Source organism: Sinohyriopsis cumingii, chromosome 12 (genome assembly GCF_028554795.1).
Source record: "Sinohyriopsis cumingii isolate HCF-2022 chromosome 12, ASM2855479v2, whole genome shotgun sequence".
Taxonomy (NCBI): domain Eukaryota; kingdom Metazoa; phylum Mollusca; class Bivalvia; order Unionida; family Unionidae; genus Sinohyriopsis; species Sinohyriopsis cumingii.
Window position 1 is genome coordinate 49633492 of NC_142972.1, and position 19753 is coordinate 49653244.

Consider the following 19753-nt stretch of genomic DNA (forward strand, 5'->3'; position numbering starts at 1 on the left):
TATCCTTATCCTTTCCTCTTCATCCTTCTTCTCCTCCTTTATCTCTTTCATGACACCACTTATTATGAACTTTACTTTTCTTAAGTTATTAATCTCCATCTTTACTCGATGGGGACTTTAGGAATAGTGGTCTTCTTTGAGTCTCACTAACATCTGCTCCATTATTCCTAAATTGTCCAAAACGTCTTGTAATTTTTGCATTTTGTCAAGGTGGTTCGAAGCCAACTTCTTTTTTATTCTTTGTAGAATGGTTTGAACGACGAATACTGTGGGTTCTTATACGAAAAGCGCGGACGTGAAGGAAAACATCCCCCTAAAACATAAAATTAATCTTACCTAGATCATGACCCAACAACGCGCGAACGTAAAGGAAAACATCCCCTACTTTCTCATTTCATATAATAAAACCCTAACTATACTCTCCACATACGCTAAGAAACAATAAAGAAACCCATAATCTACTATTCACACAAACTTACGTGATCAGTTACAAACACAAACACTCGCACTATGAGAAAAGAGTCAGTGTTTATATTCACACTACTCTACCTACACATTGGCAAATTGATGGTTATTTCTTTTCTAGAGTATTGGGGTAGCCCTGAAAAGGGCTGTTTTTTTGGAACTTCATGGACACCTGGTTAATGGTGGCACCTTCCAGGCCTGGCGCCACATACGCATCTTGTTCCCCAGTTGCTTTTTACTTTTTTGGGGGAGAGAGCAGAGGCATGATAAATAGCTTCAGAATCCCAATTTTCTGTCTCTGGGATTCTGAAATTTCTTTTTCTTCTCTCCTTTTCCTCCTCTTCTTTGTTTCTTCTTCTCTCCTCTTCCTCTTCTTTGTATCTTCTCTCCTCCTCTTCTTTGTTTCTTCTTTCCTCCTCCTCTCTCATCCTTCCCTCTTCCACAATGGCTTCCGCGGCCAGTTCGTTCAACAGGCGCCTGACATATTCCAGATGCACATGAAGTTCCAACAGTTTCGCTAGTCTGGTGTTCATTCTCGTGTTGATCAATCAACAAGGGTAGCTGAACTGCCGAACGAGTTTCAATTTATATACTAAAAGTGCGGACGTGAAGGAAAACATCCCCCTAAAACATAAAATTGATCTTACCTAGATCATGACCCAACAACGCGCGGACCTAAAAGAAACACTCACTCACTTTTTTATACTTCCCATCACTATTCTAAACATTTTTTTCATTAATCACTTCAATATACTATCCACATACGCAAAGTAATCTAACCTTAAATCTACTCTCCCCACACCTCAAACACCAAAAAAAGACATGATCTTAATCTACTATCCACACCAACGTACGTGAGCACTTACTAACACACAATCCTATACACAAACACATACCCTCACACTATAAAAAAGAGTTAGTGTTTATTTTCACACTACTCTACCTACACACATTGGCAAATGGATGGTTATTTCTTTTCTAGAGTATTGGGGTAGCCCTGAAAAGGGATGTTTTTTTGTTTGCTATGGCAATCTTTTAGTTTCTAAGAATGCGATGTCCTCTGAGGATAGACTTTCTGGCGATAGGTCTGCTTCTTCGGAAAGAGAAGAAGAACTCTTTGGTGTCGATACGACAATCGACAAAGCCTCTGTCAGGTTCAGGTTGTTGCTGCTGCTGTTGTTGTTGTTGCTGTTGCTGCTGCTGTCTCTGAAGTCTGTACTTCTCTGTCCATTCTTCTTTCTCCCTGTTCACTTCTTCTCTGAAGAGCTCTTCTATCAGGTCTTCAGTGACTTTTAACATTCTCACATTCTCTATCTCTTCTGGCTTCGGTATCAGACTGTGTCTGACCCTATGCAAATTCACGTAGGCTTCGTTGAGCTTAGCTAGTTTGGAGCACATCTTCGTAGGAGGATGAGTCTACAATGGATGGTTAGACTGGAAACAACCCCGGTTCTTAAAGTCAAAGCGCGGACGTGAAGAAAAACATCCCTCCACGGTTTTCGAGTCGGAACGTTCAATCAGTGTCATGAGAGGGATAGTAAGACATTAAAGAGCATCAATCAAACATTCTTATAGCCAAACAAACGACAAAGGCATTTTTTTTTTCAAAACACAACATTTTTTATTCAAAAATCACTTAACACTAAACAACAACTCTAACATTTTTTGACAATAATCCAACATTATAACATCAAACATTTTTTCCTAATGACAAACATTTTTTTCTCAATTCACAATCTACTTTAAACAGGGCTGACAACGTTGTGAATGAAATTGTAATTTCCACTGTTGGAAGTCATTAGGCCATTGATGGACACTACGTTTCCTAGCTTGAGACAAAAGATAAGCATAATGGTCACAAAACCATCGATCTACTTTCACATCATTTCTAGAAGAAGAACGAGGATCAAAATGAGTCACTAAATGTTCTAAGGAATAGCCCAGGTTGCGATGATGCAGAAAATACACACAATATTGTCCACACGGGGCAATCCGTACGAATCGAAATATTCTACACATCCTTCTTGAGGAAAGTAGACAGCTACCCAGTGGGTTCCTGGGAGATGACTGTCGTCCGTGTTGATCACTTAAGCTAGATGGTCTTGAGGTTTGCGATGAGGGAGTTCATCTTTAGCACAGACGACAGGATTCCAAGAAGCCGTATACGAACTGTGGTTCAAAAGGTAATAAAGTTCCCAGGTATCCATGTTTTGTGTGTTTTTTTCTTCTTCACAGGTAATAATAAGTCATCAATTCGATCCTGACTTTTTGCTTGAAAATGTCTGACAAATAACCGTTTCTTCGTTTCGTCTCCTCACTTTGATTCAGGAGAGCTTCGATGCGATCGATCTCTTGAGTGGTTAATGGTGGACAAGAATGTTCACGCAAGTCTTTATACCACTGATGCAACACGTCTTCGTCCGAGATGAGACTCCAAGCATCGTCCAGATACTCGTCCAATTTTTCTTCTTGACTCAACATCAGGCATTTATCGTGTTGAATTTGACTGAGATGATCGTTTTGACTTCCATAGCAATTTTTCTTGATCAATTCCGTCATTTTTTCGACCAAGTGTTTGGCAAAACAGGAGACTAAATTGGCTTCTTGTTCTGGCCATCTCGACTTCATCATGATCACTTCTTCTTTTTCCATGGACTCCTCACATTTCATGTCCAAAGTTTCTCCACTAGGTAAAGAGGGATAACAGTCTTCCATAGCTTCTAATAGTCTAGAATGACTTCTCTCAAACTGTTGATTTCTATGGTATTATCGAATTCTGCATACAGGATGACGTTCACCGTGTCTGGTAGAGCATTAGTAAACTGAAGTTCCACACGAATCTGGCCGGATTTTATAGGGTGGAAATGTCCCTCGTCGCTACCTTGGTCTGGAGTGAAATCGAAAGCCCACAAAGCACAACCTCCTGCGTAATCGTCGTACGTAATGCCGTGACTGGTGTTGGTCCCTAACTGTCCAGTGGCTTCGTACAGGGACAAGTACGATCTCAAGTAATTCTTCTTGGTAAAGTCAGGTTCGAAAGGTCGGGTACACAAGGTCTTGCCATCGCGACTGACTTCGATCTTGGACACGTCAAAGTGTCGAAAGTGGAAAGGATTTTCAGCGAAGGCTCCGTTGAAGGCTGAATTCTCGACCATACCAAGGATTAAACGTTTGGGTAACTTCCTTGAAACAGATGATCTTCGATCATGGATCGTTGTCCCTTGGGAATGGTGAAGGTTTTCACTTCCACGCGACGGATCGGATACTTGGCGGTCGTTCTGCTCAACGTCTGACTGATGTCGTTTCCCACTTTGGGTAACACTTCCACGCGTCGTACGTAGAGTTTGGCCTCCTCGATTTTGCTTTTAGGAGTGCCAGCAGCAGTATCAGCCAACAAATGGAAAGCGGCACTGCTGCGATTCTGTCTCAAGCGGACATTTATGCCGTTCAGCAAATCTTTCTCTTGCAACCACATGTCCAAATGCAAACGATCCATCAGTTCTAAACTCTGTCCATCTGTGATTTTCTTTCGTCTTTCCTCAAATTTGTCAAACTTGTCCGCTTCGTCAGGTTCCCATAGCACACAAGCATTGAGATGAGTATTCTTGGCATCTATTCCGTACGTCAAGAGATTTTCCAGGTAGGCACGATAAGGGTAAGTATCCATGCTGCTGCTGACCAGTTTGTTATTCAAGTACAAGTCTACTGAGCTGAACAAGGAATGCATGAAATTGTTGACGGGAGCTATATTCTCAGTGTCTTCTACTGCACCATTATCCTTATCTAGAACTTTGACTTTCAAGTACAAGTAACTGCTATTCAGATCGATGTAATCTTCGGGCTGTCCTTTGATTTCGAACTCGATGGGAGCGGAATCCGTCAAAGAGGAGACGGGGTGAAATTCCACCCATTGGGATTCTTGCATCGTCATCATCGTGGGGGGCATGGCAAACAGGTCCAGTTCCGTCTTGGAACAAGCGCAAGATTCTCGGTGCATCATTTTTTTCTCTGTGTCTCAATAATCGAAAACGTCTAAGTCTCGAACGGTTATTCTTTTCTTTGTCTTTCTCGCTTTAGACGTGTGAAGTCTGGTGAAAGGGTGTTTTCTTCCTCGTCTCTTTCTGCCTTGTCCTTGCTGAATGCCTGACTCGGTAGCGTGCAGGGCATTTATAGGTGTTTCTCGGCGACCCAAAATGCCTTTGCCCGTTTGTAGCAAGACATTTTTACCAGCCCTCATGAAGGCTTCTTTAGGGTTTTGTTTGTCGATGATGACATTTTGGAGAAATTCTTTGCCTTGCGTCAGTGCCGCATCTTTCAAGGCGTGCAATCCGCGTGTCACCATCGGTTTCAACACCGGGGCCACCGAACGAAAGGCCGATTTTAACATATCTCCTAAACCGTGTCCTCGCTGTCGAGCAACCCCTCGGTACACTGGATACATGACTTACGAATCGCGAGAGAACCGTTTTCGAAAATGGAGTTTCACCGTGACTTTTCCTTTGGTGAATGGAATATTTTGTCCCAAATCTCCTTTTATAGTAATGTTGACCGTGTCCAAATACGACTTGCTGACAGGCAAATAGTGAGGATGTACAAATTCGCGGTGGACGTGATAAGTGTTTCCACCTTCCTCGTCAGCGTTCGTGGCAGAATCCACTTTGAAAGGAATGACACGCAGTAACGGTACAGAGGTGTGTCCCACCACGTTGTACTCCACCACATCGGAATACACGAACATCAAATTCAATCCTTGGTTCAGTTCTACCGGGGTACGAAATAACTTGATAAAAGACTCGTTGTCGTAAACGATAGGTAATTCGTTTTTCTTCATCATGACCATTCTCATGTTTATGTCTCCGCCCAACATGTCATACAATTCAGTACAAAATAAAATGGACATGATTTTACTCCCGTCAAATCTCATCGAGAAGCGACGAGCTGCTTTGTGGTATCCCATGGTGACACTTTTTCTGACACTCTCCAAAGCTTTAAGAAACACGCTATTAAACCTGGTGGCTATGGTGCTGACCAAATGTTGACCACTAAAATAATAGCCTGGGGAAATCAACAAGTGGTAGGTCCACTTTTGATTTTGTGTACGGGTTTTCTTGTCATATTTGACATTCTTATCCAAGTACTCTTGCACTTGCTCGTCATGAACTTCCACATCAAAAAAATTTTGATTGGGAAGGACATTGAGGACTTGGGTCGGGTGAATGATTTCCACTAAAGCCACTTCCCAATGGGCTTCGTGATCTAAGGGGATGGCCTGAGGTAATTTGGCCGTGTAACAACACAACGTGTTGTGGGGAAACACCTCCATGGAACTGTCACTGGGTAAGGTTAAGTAAAATTGGTTTTGGTGACTGATAATTCCAGAGTTCTGTGGCTGTCCGAGGGGTTACTGGACGTCAGAGGCGTGTCTCCGCCTAAAATGGGGTTGTTCTTGTTGGAGTGGTGACTGACACTGGCACTGGACACAAGGTTCCCGTGGTTCCCGTTCGAAGAGAATTTCAGGGAGGGATTGGGAAGCAGGTAACCGATGCAACTGCTCAATAAAATGGTCCACAATTGTTTGTCTCCTTGTTGCAAACTCAAATTGGCGATGGCTGCCCCGATGACACAATACACCACGAAGATTTGGCAGAAAAAGACGATTTGCGTTTTAGGCACACGTTCTCCACGCCACACCCACAAGGGTTGTTTTTGTAAATCTTGCACAGAAGAACTAGGTAAAGGAGTGGTCGACGTAGCTGCGTCTGTGTGAAAGGGCATGATGTTCACTTCTTTTTATAGTCGATGACTTGCGAAGCGTCGATCCAAGAATCAAAACTGGGTGGATATCCTTTCCAACGTACTTTCACTTCTTTGACACGTCGTTTGCCCACTTTACGGGTTCTGCGTTCGAGAATGCTTTCGATGTCGTACACGTCGTCTTCTTTTTTGGTGACACGTTGTAACTCGGGCAAATAAAACGTTCCTTTGAGCACTTCTCCGTTCATGTCTTCCAATTTATAGACGGCAGGATGACGAGCATGCACGCGTCCAGTGACACGAAACAATTCGGTCGTCCAGTTAGGTAAGTAACCTTTGTCGAAAGTGTGTCTGGTTTTGCCAATGCGCACGCAATCTCCTACGGCCAACATTCCACTTTTCTTGGGGACAGCCCACGTCGGGGACGTACCGAACATGCGCTCAAACACCAACACTTAATTCTCGGGAGTCACTTCTTGCGGGGCACGTCCGATGCTTCGATGGTAAGATTGGTTGTACGCTTGCACCAGGTGCGGTAAGATGTCGATGTACTTCAGAGTGTGGTGATGCGTAAAATATTTCCACATGCGTTCTTTCAAAGTGCGTTGAAAACGTTCCACGATGCTGGCTTTGGTTTCGGGATTCTCGGTGGTAAAAAAAAATGAATGTCACGTTTCTTTAATTCTTTTTGGAAAGCTTGGTTCAGAAATTCGGTGCCTTTGTCCGTTTGCCATCGAAGAGGGTGACGACCGCTTTGTTTCAACACCCGTTGCAGGGCTCGCACTAACTCGCTGCTCGATTTGGAAGTCAAGGGCACGACCCAGGCAAATTTGGAAAAGACGTCGATGACACAAAACAAATATTTGTAGCCACGATTATAGCTGGCCAAATGAGAGACATCGGCTAAATCGGCTTGCCATTGATGATCGATGCCTTCCACTCGGGTGCGACTTCTGGCAAACTTGCGTCGAATGGGTTTGTGTAAAGTGTAGGTAGCTTGTTCTTGTAACCATCGTTGCACTTGAGGTAAACGGAGACTTTTCAGTCGAGTTTTGGCAGCACGATACAATTTTTGAACTCCTGCGTAACCTGCAGGATGCGAGGGATCGTAGTAAATGCTGGCTAAGACTTTTTCCATTTTTTTGTGTTTGTGTGTTAATAAGGCACCCACTCTTGGAGGATGCTACTCTTTTTCTCTTGGGGTATTTTCTTGGATTGCAATGCTTTGCGTGTGCGACCGGCAATAGGTGTTGAAGAGGAGGATGTCTGAGCGGGGGATATCGGTTCTTGTTTCACTTCTGTCTTCACTTCTGTCTTCACTTTCTTTTTCTCTTGTGATGAAGAAGGGATGGCCATCATCTTTTTAATCCATCCAATTCTGGAGGTAGGTGGTGTTGTTAACTTGAGTTTGAAACCATTCTTCTTCTTCTTCTCCTTTTTCTGTCTTGGTCACTGGTAGTGATGGCACTGGTACTGGTACTGGTACTGGGATGGTGCTGGACTTTTCAACAAGGTCTTAAAATCTTTCAAAGTGGGTAGAGCTGTTTCGTCTAAAGCTTTCTGGTGAAAGAGTTGCAGTCGTTGCAAAAGTTGACCGTACTTTTGCGATTTTTCTGTTTCGGACAAATCTTGGCGATCCATCAAAGACTGTAATTCGTGTTGTAACTGGGACATCTCGCTCAAATTGGGATTGGGAGGTAAATGCGGGGTGCGTTGTTCTTGCCACCGATGGTATTCCATCCATCGTTTGTAAGGCACTAAAGCTAGTTTTCGTCCTTCCATGGGGTTGTCAGGGGTCGATTCTGAGATCTTGGGACTTCCGAGGGCCTTTTTATCTTGCTCCACCAGTCCTCCCAACATGGTTCCCAAGACTCCTTTCAGTATGGGACCTAACAAGAGGAGTAAAATGCCTCCACGTTAGACCAACATCTTCTTTTTTTGACGAATGGGAATTTTCTTTCGAACCATTTGGCGAAGAACGTGACGATGTTTGCCTAAGCATTGTTTCTGGTGTTTGGACAAAGGGATCGTGCCTTTCAAGACGTTCAAACAACATTCGCACACGGTATCGATGACCTCTTTGGAGGCCGATTGAATAAATTTTTTTCGTAGAGGTGGAGAAGCTTTGGACAGGACAGATAACATGTCTCCATGTTTGACTAAACGTGGTGGTAGTCCTTTCCTTTTGTTTCCTTGGGGTTTTCTGGAGGGTGACATCTTTGAGTCTTCAGGAGCACCAAAAACACTGATACCCCGACTTGGTCACAGGCCTTTTTTATACTGGAACGCGTCGCCACTGATTGCCTTTACGTCGTATTAGTTTGAAGACAGGCATGACACGTCGTGCAGGGGTACGTAACGGACTAAATCGAGCAGTTCTTGCTTGGACAAATCCAGTAAACTTTGTAACATGCCCGATCTTTTTTGGACTTTGATTTTGGGAGAAGGTACTTTGTGAGCAGCAGCCACTGCCGCTAAATTGGAGGGTCCTGCCACTGGGGAAGTTCTTTTTGGGGGTCAATAACGGAGAAGTTCTTGGTGTGATCAACGTCTCCAAGTACTCTTCAGTTCTTGGTTTCATCAACGGAGAAGTGGATGAACGTGAGGATGCCGGAGACGCAGTCACTGCCGTGGCAGGTCGTGGTTTGCGAATGTATGGTTGCGTCCTGGCCGAAGTGCCTCTCTTGCGACTAGTTTTCTTCTGTGGACTTTTCTTTTTCCGGGGACTTTTTCTCTGTTTCTTTTTCTGGGGGCTTCTTTTCTTTTTCCGGGGTGGTGTCTGGTAAGAGGAGGGTCCCGCCACTGGAGAAGTTCTTCTCTTTGGGGACCTGGTCTTTTTCTTTTTCTTCTTGGGGCTTCGTTGGACTTTTGTCTTGGGGATAACTTTGGGGGCATTAGGATCCCATCTTAAGAGAGAGCGAATGATAACCCTTCCTAGAGTACCACTCCCTCCAGGTTTCAAAATGATTTGTTTTTTGGTTTGGGTGTCGATGCGGGGATCGGCCAGTTGGACCAAAGCGACTTTGTTTCGATCGAAAAAACGTTTGGTTTGATGAGGAATCTGAATGATTCCTTGGAGTATTTGACGTCCCGTCACCGTGAACCATCTTAAGACTTCTTTAAGACTAGCTTCTAAGACACGAGCTCGTATTTGTGGATTTTTTTCTCGACTGATGCCATACAAGGCACGAATCAATTTGACGGGAAGATGCGACTGAAGGGACGTCATTTTGACGTTGTGTGAGACAGACGAAAAAGGGTCTGAGGTTTTTATAGATTTTTTATGTGGAGTGAAATTAAGTCGAGGACGGAGACGTGTACAGGACAGGCCCTCCGTCTTGGCACCAGTGGTGAAACAAGTGGGTACGAAATCGCAAATCCTCGGGGATTGTAGGTTTCAAATCGACGAGTAAATAGGCGTGTGGCGTTTGAGTGGCATCGTCGTACGCCTGAGTCAGCCAAGGCGTTCCTAACTGTTTGGCTAAGACTTGCACTTGCGATTTATCTCGAAGGCTTTTAAACAAGACCACGTAATGCTCATTGAGACTGATGGTGCGATGGGCTTTACTTTGTTGAAACAAATTTTGGGCGATGTAAACGACACTGGCATTACGGTGATACCCTTTGCGCGTGAACCACAGTTTAATTTCTTCTTCGTCTTCTCCTAACATGTCGTCGAAAATGACCAAATGGGTTTGACGGGAGTCAGGGACGATACCGTCGTCTTCTTTAGGAATGCCTTCCACAAACACGATGGAATCGCCTTGACTTTCTCGCAAGAGGTTGTACGCCGATTGCCACTCTTTGTAACACCACACGATCCGCTGAGGTGGCCGATCGATCAAATGATGTTTATGTTCGATCAAACGTTTGACGAATTCGGTTTTGCCTGAACCGGTAGGTCCGGCAATGAGCATGTTAAAGGGATGGCGAAGATACAAAGCCTCCCAACTGGCACGATCTAAGTGTTCGTCGATGGAGCAGAGACAGCAGAGGTAGCCATAGTGTGAGAAATGTCACTTGTGACACGGAAACAAACAAGACAAGAGTTTATATACTTTTTTCAGAACACGTTTAGTGAATGTTTCAAACATAAATACGAAAGACAAAAATACATAAAAGCCAAAGGCTTAAGTACAATAATAAAAGGCACATGATAACCATTAACGTGCAATAAACACAAGTGTCTGTACAACATCTTTTGGGTAATGTTCTAACCAGTTCTATAGTAGGGGGTAAGGTCACACAAGTGTCCTCCCGAAAGGGTCTTTCAGGCCTGTCCACGACAGTCCCGTCCTGGGTGACGGGTTCTTCTGGCACCGTCACTAACACGGGTTGAAAAGTAACTTTTTTCCTTGAACAACTCTCGTGCATACTGGGCCACTTTTTGGGTCCAAGCCTCAAAATCCCATTCTTTCCAGGCACGGACATCTGTCCAATGGGGATATAAGTCACAAGCTACACACACATCGTCATACACGTCTTGGGTAGCTAAAAGTTGACGAATCTTTTTTTCCTGTTGTGGTCGAGAAGTATCCAGATGAAAACGCAAGGCTTTGAGCAAAAGGAGTTTTTCGTGACCATTTAAGGCCATTGAGGTGGTAAGTACTGATCGTAAAGAGTCCACAAAGAATCGGCTGGTAAACGAAATCCCAGAAAACAAGTCACTAAGACACACACCACTTGTCGACCCCAATTGAATGGATACAGTTCTTGTAATAATCGATGGTAATGATCCACGGTTTGAATATGGTCACTGAGTTCCTTCCACGGAATCTGTTCAATGACATGTGACATAAGTCGTGGCATGGCAGCCTGTTTTTATATTCTTTTTTTTTTCGGATGCAATACACGTACTTTCTAGCCAGAGATCTTCGTTCTCCAGTAGGGAATCTAAATCTTGCATACTGTAACCGAAACGTCAGAGTTTGTCTAGATGTTTCGTCTTCCGCTAAGCAGATTCCACGTAACAAATGTTGGTAATCCTTTAACTTGTCTTCCTCAATGCGTTGCACTAGGTTCTCTTATACCATTCAGGTACCAGTGGTTAAAGATCTGGTGACGTAACGGATGCAATTGTTCTTTACGTTTGACTTGTATTTTCACCAGCTCTCGGTAAATCCATTCTCTCAACTCCTCAGGCAAGCCCAAAATGTTCTCTTGTAAAGTATCCTTAAGTATATACACTGTTTTTGGAATCGTTGGGTGGTGGTCAATAGCCTCGTTTACCTTTGTGCCTGATGTAATATCCACTCATAATCAGTCTTCTTATACTTTGGAACAGAGCATAATTTAAAAACGGTTCAATAACTTTGCGTTTGCGTTTCACTTGTATTTTGATCAGTTCTCGGTAAATGCGTTCTCTCAACTCCACAGGCAAAGCACGAATGTTCTCTAGCAAAGTATCCATGAATAGGTCATACTAAATCCTCTTTTGTCTGGCACAAGACATGTACTGTTTGCACAGACATGGTTTTAATTCATTGTCGAATCTAAATCGTTTAGTTACTAATTTACACGTTACAATTCGTTCGGAAGTTTCCTCTTTCACTAAGTCGACATTACGTAAAAGATGTTGGTAATTCGTTAACTCTTCCTCTGGAATTCGATGCAGTACGTTTACAATGTAGTAGATAGAATCATCCAGAGCAAACCATTCCTTTTTAAAACCAGGGGGTCGTTGATCAATGTCTGTCCAATGGAACACTTTCAACTCAATCAGTCCTTGTATAGCATTCAGGTACCAGTGGTTCAAACACCGGTGACGTAACGGATGCAATTGTTCTTTACGTTTCACTTGTATTTTGACCAGCTCTCGGTAAATCCTTTCTCTCAACTCCACAGGCAAAGCACGAATGTTCTCTTGTAAAGTATCCATGAACAGATTATGGTAAGTAACTTCAATGTCTCGGTCCCACTAAGGGTAAGTAATGACAATTCAGTGACCATCGAGCATGTTCTATGTAGGCCGAATCTTGCTGTTCCCAGTGGTGCAGTGACACACCGCAACTGAAGCACTTGACTTTACCTCCTTCGCCCAAGTAGAAAAATCCGGCTCTGGCTAATTCTTCGGGGGTCGGTCCTCCCAGATACTTAGGCCATTTTCGCAGTATTCCGACAAACGCACAGGAAACGAATATTCGTCTTTCACAGGTTCGTTTCGATGAGGGTTGGGTGACATGAACAGGAGTTTGCTCAGGGCTGGATGACATCCGTAGTGGGGTAGACGTGAAGGTGAACATTCCCCTTTAAAACGAAACCCAGTAAAATGTCCAAAAGGACGAGCGGCATCACTTTCGCATCCCTCAGGTTTGACACGCACATCATCACTTTCCATGATAGGGGTAGTGAGAACAAAGTTCCCATGATGCTTTACGGCATCGCTAAGGTCACAGCGTACAGCATCGTACCCATCGCAAGGCTCACAATCACATTCCACTTCCGAAGCCTCACACTTGAATTGTGCCTTTCTAAACAACTTGTTTTGTGTTTCTCTGAAAGTATTCATCTTGTTCGCTCGGTCTTGGTAGTCACAATGAACTATCGATCTTGACCATAGCCCCTTTTTATACTAGTCGCAATGCAGTCTCCAGCTTGTACATCTTTCCTTTTTTATGTTTTTTATGTCTTGTTCTGGAAGGTACCGTCTCTAAGGTACCGTCAACATTGTACCGCAGTGTGATGGGTGGAAAGGCCATAGAAAGGTAAGGGCAGTGCGGAGACCATCGAGTATGTTCCAGAATAGCTGAATCTTTATAGATACATAGATCCATTCGTAACTTCAGTCCACAAGCGAAACACTGTACCTCGTATCCCAATCCTGACTCAGGTCCCAAGTAGACAAATCCTGTTCTAGCTAAAACATGCGTAGAAGGTAATCCTTCCCTATCCGTAGGCCATTTCTGAAACGTGTCAAATCGACGGGCACAATCACAATAGTCAGGTAAGAAGACTGGAAAATGGTAGGGTTTGAACTTGGAGTTCTCATCGGGTTTCTCACTCGATTCTTGCTGTGGCGAAGTCATCCTTCTAGCGGGTGACTATCCTCTTACAACCAATGTTTTATACCAACGTGTCCATACGGTAAGGTGAAATGATTGGGAAGTCGAACTCGCTTCTGGTACACGATTTGATAGACTTTTTCCAAGGGCCGACTGACGATGTGATGAGTGGGTAAACGTACAATCTTGTTCGGTTGATAGGTGGTCACTTTAAAGTTTCCATCCTCTCCCGATTGCAAGGCTTCTTTCAATACCCCAAAGTTCACAACACGACTGGTACGATAATTCAGAGTCAGTCCTTTCACTTTGCACGTCGTGTGCACTTCTCCTTGTTTGTCCCGGTATTCGTAGCCGTAATTTTTGGGACCGCCACTGATGAAACTTAGAATCTTGTCGTCGGGATGCTCGTCTGTCCAGGCTCCTAAGCGGTCTCCTTCGATGTCAGGGTGCTGTTGACTCGGGTGATGAATGTAAATGCAACTGTCCGTGTCAAAGTACAGGACGCGTTCCCCTAACAGTTCTAAAGCTTTGTACAATTTTCAGCGAGCATGGGCTGTCACGTAAGCCGCAATGATGACATTTCCAAAAGGGTCGTCTTGTACAAAGTCCAGATCTTCTTCGTAATTGACCAAGATCAAATCCTCGCGAACGACGTCCACGTGTTTCATGTATTTGGTTTCGTCGTGAATCATCTGGAAGTAGCGGGAAGGTTCTGTCAAATACTCCGTCTTGGGTAAACACGGTCCTTGTGCCATTTTACCCCACAAGCAATTTAACATCACTTTCGCCTGCCCTCGTTTTTCTCGATGTGGTCTAAAGAGATGCCTTCTTGTTCATAGTATTTCTCTTTGAATTGTATTTGGTCTTCGGGAGTGTGACACCAGGAAGGATAGCCGCTGCCTTCTTGCTTCAGTTTCAAAAAGGCATCCACGTAGTCAGCGAAAATACCTTTCTGACTGGGATCACCCTTGTGGTATTGTTGTGTCTTGGGAAAGTGGCAAATTTCGTACACTTCTAACAGTTGGTATCCCATGTCCAGAGCTTTGAACAATCCTACGCTGACCCATGTTCCCGTCAAGGCACGTTCTTCCTGGGTGTGCTGACAAGGCTGATCTTGGTTGCAGGTTTCGGCACAAGTACGGCACAATGGAAACATCAGTTTGCCTTGACAATGGTGAGGTAAGACGGGATGGAATAGGTTCGTGGGAGGCAAAACTTTGCACTTGATCAAGCCTTCGTATTGTCGAATGTTTTTCAGGTCGATGTGTTCCGTCAACAATTGCGGGTGCCCTGCAGGAAAGCGACAATATTTGCACACGTAGGGATACAGCGAACACATGTCCAAGTATTTGATTTCTTCTCCTTTCTCTTCGTCGGCTTGGTACAGCAAACAGGTGGCATTAGTCCTTCCTCCGTACAAACTATCTCTCGGGTTCAACGGGTCCATGAACTGGTAACTTTCCACGAGGCGTTTAAACTCGGGATCGGTTTTCATACGGTGATCGTACTCGTGTTCCCACATTTCCACCACTTGGTATCCTTCCTGTTCCAACTTTAGGCGCGGCTGTCAAGTGTCCTGGTACAAGTCTTCTATGGTTCGTTATAAAAACTGATTTTTAGTGCTACGATCAGGGTAACAAACGGGACATCCGTGAAATAAGCAACCGTTAAACTCGTACACGATCTTGGGGTTTTCTAAGTCCCAGCCATCGACCGAATACGTTACGATGGTCTTTTCACCCCCTCCGTTGCGAGCATGCTGAATCCACTTGTCTTCCTTGTCGCACAAGTAATGTAACCAACGTAGGGCTTTGACCGAGTATTGACGTTTGACATAGTGGGTCGTTTGAGGGCTGATGACAGCCACGGTGTTTTCAGGCATGAATCGTTGTCGGTACACTAAGGAACACGCTTTGGCAATGGTGCAAGCTTCTTTCAAAGGATCGACCCCTCCGTGTTCCATGAACAGTTCTCGAAATTTTCCACAGCAACGCCGTAAAATGTCCACGTCGGAACGACAATATTTTAGCATTTCTTCTTGAAAGTCGAAAGGGTCGGAGGCGTGAGCCTGGTACCAAGCGTAGAAAGCTTCTCGTTGTTCGGTACGCATGTTGTCGGGATCGTAATAGTGAGCCTCAGGTAAATGGGGTAGAACGGCGTGTTGATTGGCTTCCGTATTGAAAAAGTGTGGAAAGTACCCTTTAGCCATTTCTGTCATTCCAAACGTTTTAGGCATTCCGCTCAAAGGCATGGCCAAGTAACTCATCGAATCTTTAAACTGTACTTGTCCCACTTGCATGAAAATGATTTTGGCTCCGTTCAAAGTCACTGTAGGACGCTCGGTGCCTTGTTCCGTATAGTATCTCAAAAGAAACTGTCCATCGTATCCGGAAAAATTGTGAGCCATCACCGTGGCATGACGATGACAATCTCCGTAACGTTCGATGTCCTCTTGGCTCCACGTCTTGTCGACGGGGTCTAAAACCCATTGGGCAAAATCGGCTAACGTTTTCGGTCCCCGAAAGATTTTTTCACGCCCTCCAGGAATCTTGCTGCAATGAGGGCAATGACTGAAGATAGGTTCTTGAATGCACTTCTCGCACGCTCGATGAGCCACGCAGAAATTAGGAATGTGAATGCCGGTCTCTTGCATGCATTCGAAATCGAAAAAAATGAAATTGCCTTTCTGCCTGTGACCGTCCTCTTTCTCTGGTGGAGGTTGGTATTTTTGCACGTAGCATTGGTGTTCCAAGTCCACGATGTGGTGACAAGTGTGACATTTTTACTTTCCTCGACATACGTGTGCCTTGGCATTATTGGTAAGTATGCCTTGTCCACACGTAGGGCACAATATCAGCAGTTGACAAGCACATTTCTTCTGTGAACCTGGCGTCTTCAAATGTTGTTGGTAACAGGTAGGGCTGACAAACGTGCGCAGACAAGTTGAACAAGGCACTGGTTCTTCGCTCAGACAGGGTGGAGAGGCCAAACATCCTGAGCATTTCCATCCACAATGCTTGAGTTGCTCTCGATTATTATAACCATAATCACATTTCTCACAGTAATAACTGTATCCCAGGAATGCAGTGATACTGGTAATAGTATCGAAATAGTCATCGTGATAATAAACATGAATGTATTTTCCGTCCTTAAAATCTTGGCCTCGAAACAACAGAGGCCCGCGCATTTCTTGAGGGTGCACTTTCAAGGTGTATCGTGGAGCTAGGGCGTCTTGCAATTTTTGCATCTCAGGAATGCCACAGGGTGTGTCTTTGGACAGTCCGGCTTGGTATAACAGGAGTTCTGCTTCGTTTCGTTGTTTGGCTCGATCGGAACGTTGAATAGTTTTCCAGGTTCTTTTCCATTCTACCGTGTCGTTCTTGTTGGCATAGGTTCGTCCCACCACGATGGCACGGGCTAAACACATCTGGTCATGAGGGTTGTTAATTCGGACGAGACTTGTTTTGGTGTTGCGAAGGTCGTCCACCAATAACATCTTTCTGCGTCCAGTCCCTTGAGGAGGAGAGACGTGGGTCATGTCTAGTGTGGCTTTTCCATCGGTGATGTCAAACTGGTCATTAGATTGTTGTACGTGTTGAATCTTGTCCATGACTTTGGAAGCGGTCAATTCTGCAGGGGTGCTAAACTCGATCCAAACAGGGGATTTCAAACCGTCGTGTTGTATGGAAAGTCTCAAGCGATCGTCTTCTTTGGGTTGACATTGTCTCTTGAGTGCGGTGAGCAAAGAATCCCACACCCCAGTGATGAACACTTCTGCTTTCTCTAACGGCACTTCAGCCTTGAAATCTTTAAACTTCACCGTGTATTTGTAAGCCGTGGTTCTAAATTTTCTAGAGGAGCGCTTTTCCGTCTCTCGAATGGAATAGTATTTTTCAGGGTTGACTAAGGGTGACGAACTTGGTTTAGAGGGTTCGGATTCTGGTTCACTCATGTCCTCTTCAAAATCACTGGCATGAATTTGTGCCAAGATTTCAGCCCTGGTACGAGGCGATAGATCACGTTTCTGCCTCTTACTTTCTTCTTCTTCTTTCTTCTCGAATGAATAGGATCGTTTCATCTTGAGTGAAAAACGTCAAATGACTCAAGTTTAAACACCATGGACTAATTTATAGTCATGGCAGACCAGCGTATATAAAAGGGTGTGTATCTTGTGCTTTCACTATTCATTTCACTCTCAAACCGAGCACAACGATGGAAGAGACTAGCCAAATCGAACGTTTCGTCAGAGCTTTGCGAGGGGTCATTAGAAAATTCTCTTCAGACCAGCCCACGGACTACTCTCCTTCCTTTCGAGATAAAAGTCAAGATACCTGCTATATCTGTCAGAAGAAAGGGCATTGGTCTTCAGAGTGTCGAGACCGTCAAAAAAGAAAAAAAAGGGCTAAAAAAGACAAAAGTCAAGATACCTGTTATTATTGTCAAGAAAAAGGACATTGGTCTCCAGATTGCCCAAAAAAGAAACAACAGGAGTCAGAAGAAAAGAGGAATTCTTCAGAAGAAGAGAGGGATTCTTCAGAGGAAGAGAGGGATTCTTCAGAGGAAGAAGAGGAAGAAAGAAGACAATTCTATTTACAAGAGGCAAAGAAACAGAAGAAGAAAAGAAGGGAAGAAAGTGAGGAGGAAGAAGAGGAAAAGACGGTGAAGAAATTCAAAAAACAGAGAGACTAAACAAGGAGAAAGACGAAGTAAATGAACTTTTAATTAAAGTGTTCTGTTGTGAATTGTGAATTGGATTGTAACAATGGATAAAAGAATAAATTAATGATATTAGGTATGTGGCTTTGAATTTTGATTTTAAAATAAGAACGTACACTCACGCACTCATACAAAGACACATACTACTATAGGGGTAAAATGGGTTTTTTTTTTTTTTTTTTGTTTTTTTTGTTTTTTAGTTATTGGCAAATTGAAAGGCTATTTCTTTTCGAGAAATGTGGGTGGCCCTGAAAAGGGCCTTTTTTGGTGTAGGGGTGAGTTTAAGCAATCAACTTTAACTGCCTTAAGCCTTTGTCCCGGCCAAGGCCTACTACTGGACTGCGTAATGTTGATGATGATTGGGTTGAAATCACTAAGGGTGGTACGCTAGGCTTAGTCACAGGGTTAACGTGTTCAGCTCGGGAAGGTCGTATTCTCTTCGGTCGTAATAAAGAAGTCTGATACATTTGTTTCAGACTTCTTAACTCCGCTAAAATGTCCAACAGTACCGTGACCGTTTGATTTTCACCCTCTTGTTTCTTTGCTGCTACTTCTTCTTGCTGTTGTTGCTGTTGTTTTTTTCTTACCTCTTCTTCTTGCTGCTGCTGTAGGAGAAAAGCTTGTTCCGCTTCCTTTTGTCGTTGTATAAATTTCTCCAATTCTTCTTTCTGTCTCTGTCTAAAATTCTCCACTTGCGGTAATGAAGAAGGTAACGAAGGTTCCGGAACAAATTCTTGCGAGGTAAGAAAATCCACAAAATCCCAATTCACCTCTTCTGAAAGTAAATCCGGGTTCCCTTGGGCATTCTCCCCTGCTGGTGCACCCCAATGGATCGTTTTCTGAGTTTCCGTCATGTTGAATCACTGTTGCATAGATTGACTGTACACAAGCGCTAGCGAATCTATATAGACCACGTGACGTCACAGACTGCTCTCTTCGGATTGGATGCGGGCTGACTGAATTTTGTAACGCGTGTTCGGATTGGTGAATTAACTCAATCCGTTTCAATCCTTCCTCTACCTATAAATAAGCGCAGTTCACTGCATTGATTCACCTGTTCTCGTCGCTTCAAGATGTGGACCACAGTCGAATCATCCAACCTTGTGTCTTCCATGATGTTTAGGACGGACATGCTCATGTATGGCCGGTCCAAGTGGACCGTTGTCGACAAGTCAGACACCAGTCTGTGGATACGAAGAGTGTACGTAGAAAGACAAGGTTGCCTCAAGAGGACACTGATTTATGGCCCTCGAGTAAGACGCAGCTTGAGGACAAGAAGATGCCGCAGATGCCCTTTATGTTAATGGATACATTAACATAAACCCAAAGGCCCTTTTCAGGGCCACCCACATTTCTCGAAAAGAGAATTACTTTCAATTGCCTACCCTTTTTTAAAAAAATTTTTTTTTTAAAAAAAAAATCCCATGTTCAATTCCCCCTTGTCCCTAGATAGACCCACACTTTATTCCCCCATGTTCAATTCCCCTTGTCGCTAGAGTTGCCCACGATTTTTTCTCCATGTTAAATTCCCCTTGTCGCTAGAGTTGCCCACGATTTTTCTCCATGTTAAATTTCCATTGTCGCTAGAGTTGCCCAGGGGTCTCTGTAATGCTAATTCCCATTGTCGCTAGGGTGCCCCACTTCACTACTGGTATACTTGCCCCTGTTTGCCTATCCCTATAATGTTTTTAGATATCGAGCTAGGGATTCGACGCCATTTTCTCAAGACCTTCACTGATTTCCGTATTAATGGATATGATTTGCAGGAGTTACGCCCCAATTATGCAGGATCTGTGCCACCATCTTGCTGACTTTGG

The 19753-nt window shown here is 44.0% G+C and overlaps 1 protein-coding gene across 2 annotated transcripts in view; it reads left to right on the forward strand.

The window, feature by feature from the left end:
* Positions 1–19753, forward strand: part of LOC149786415 (ornithine decarboxylase-like) — an 84262-nt gene that overhangs the window by 26166 nt on the left and 38343 nt on the right. The gene's annotated exons all lie outside the window — the stretch shown is intronic.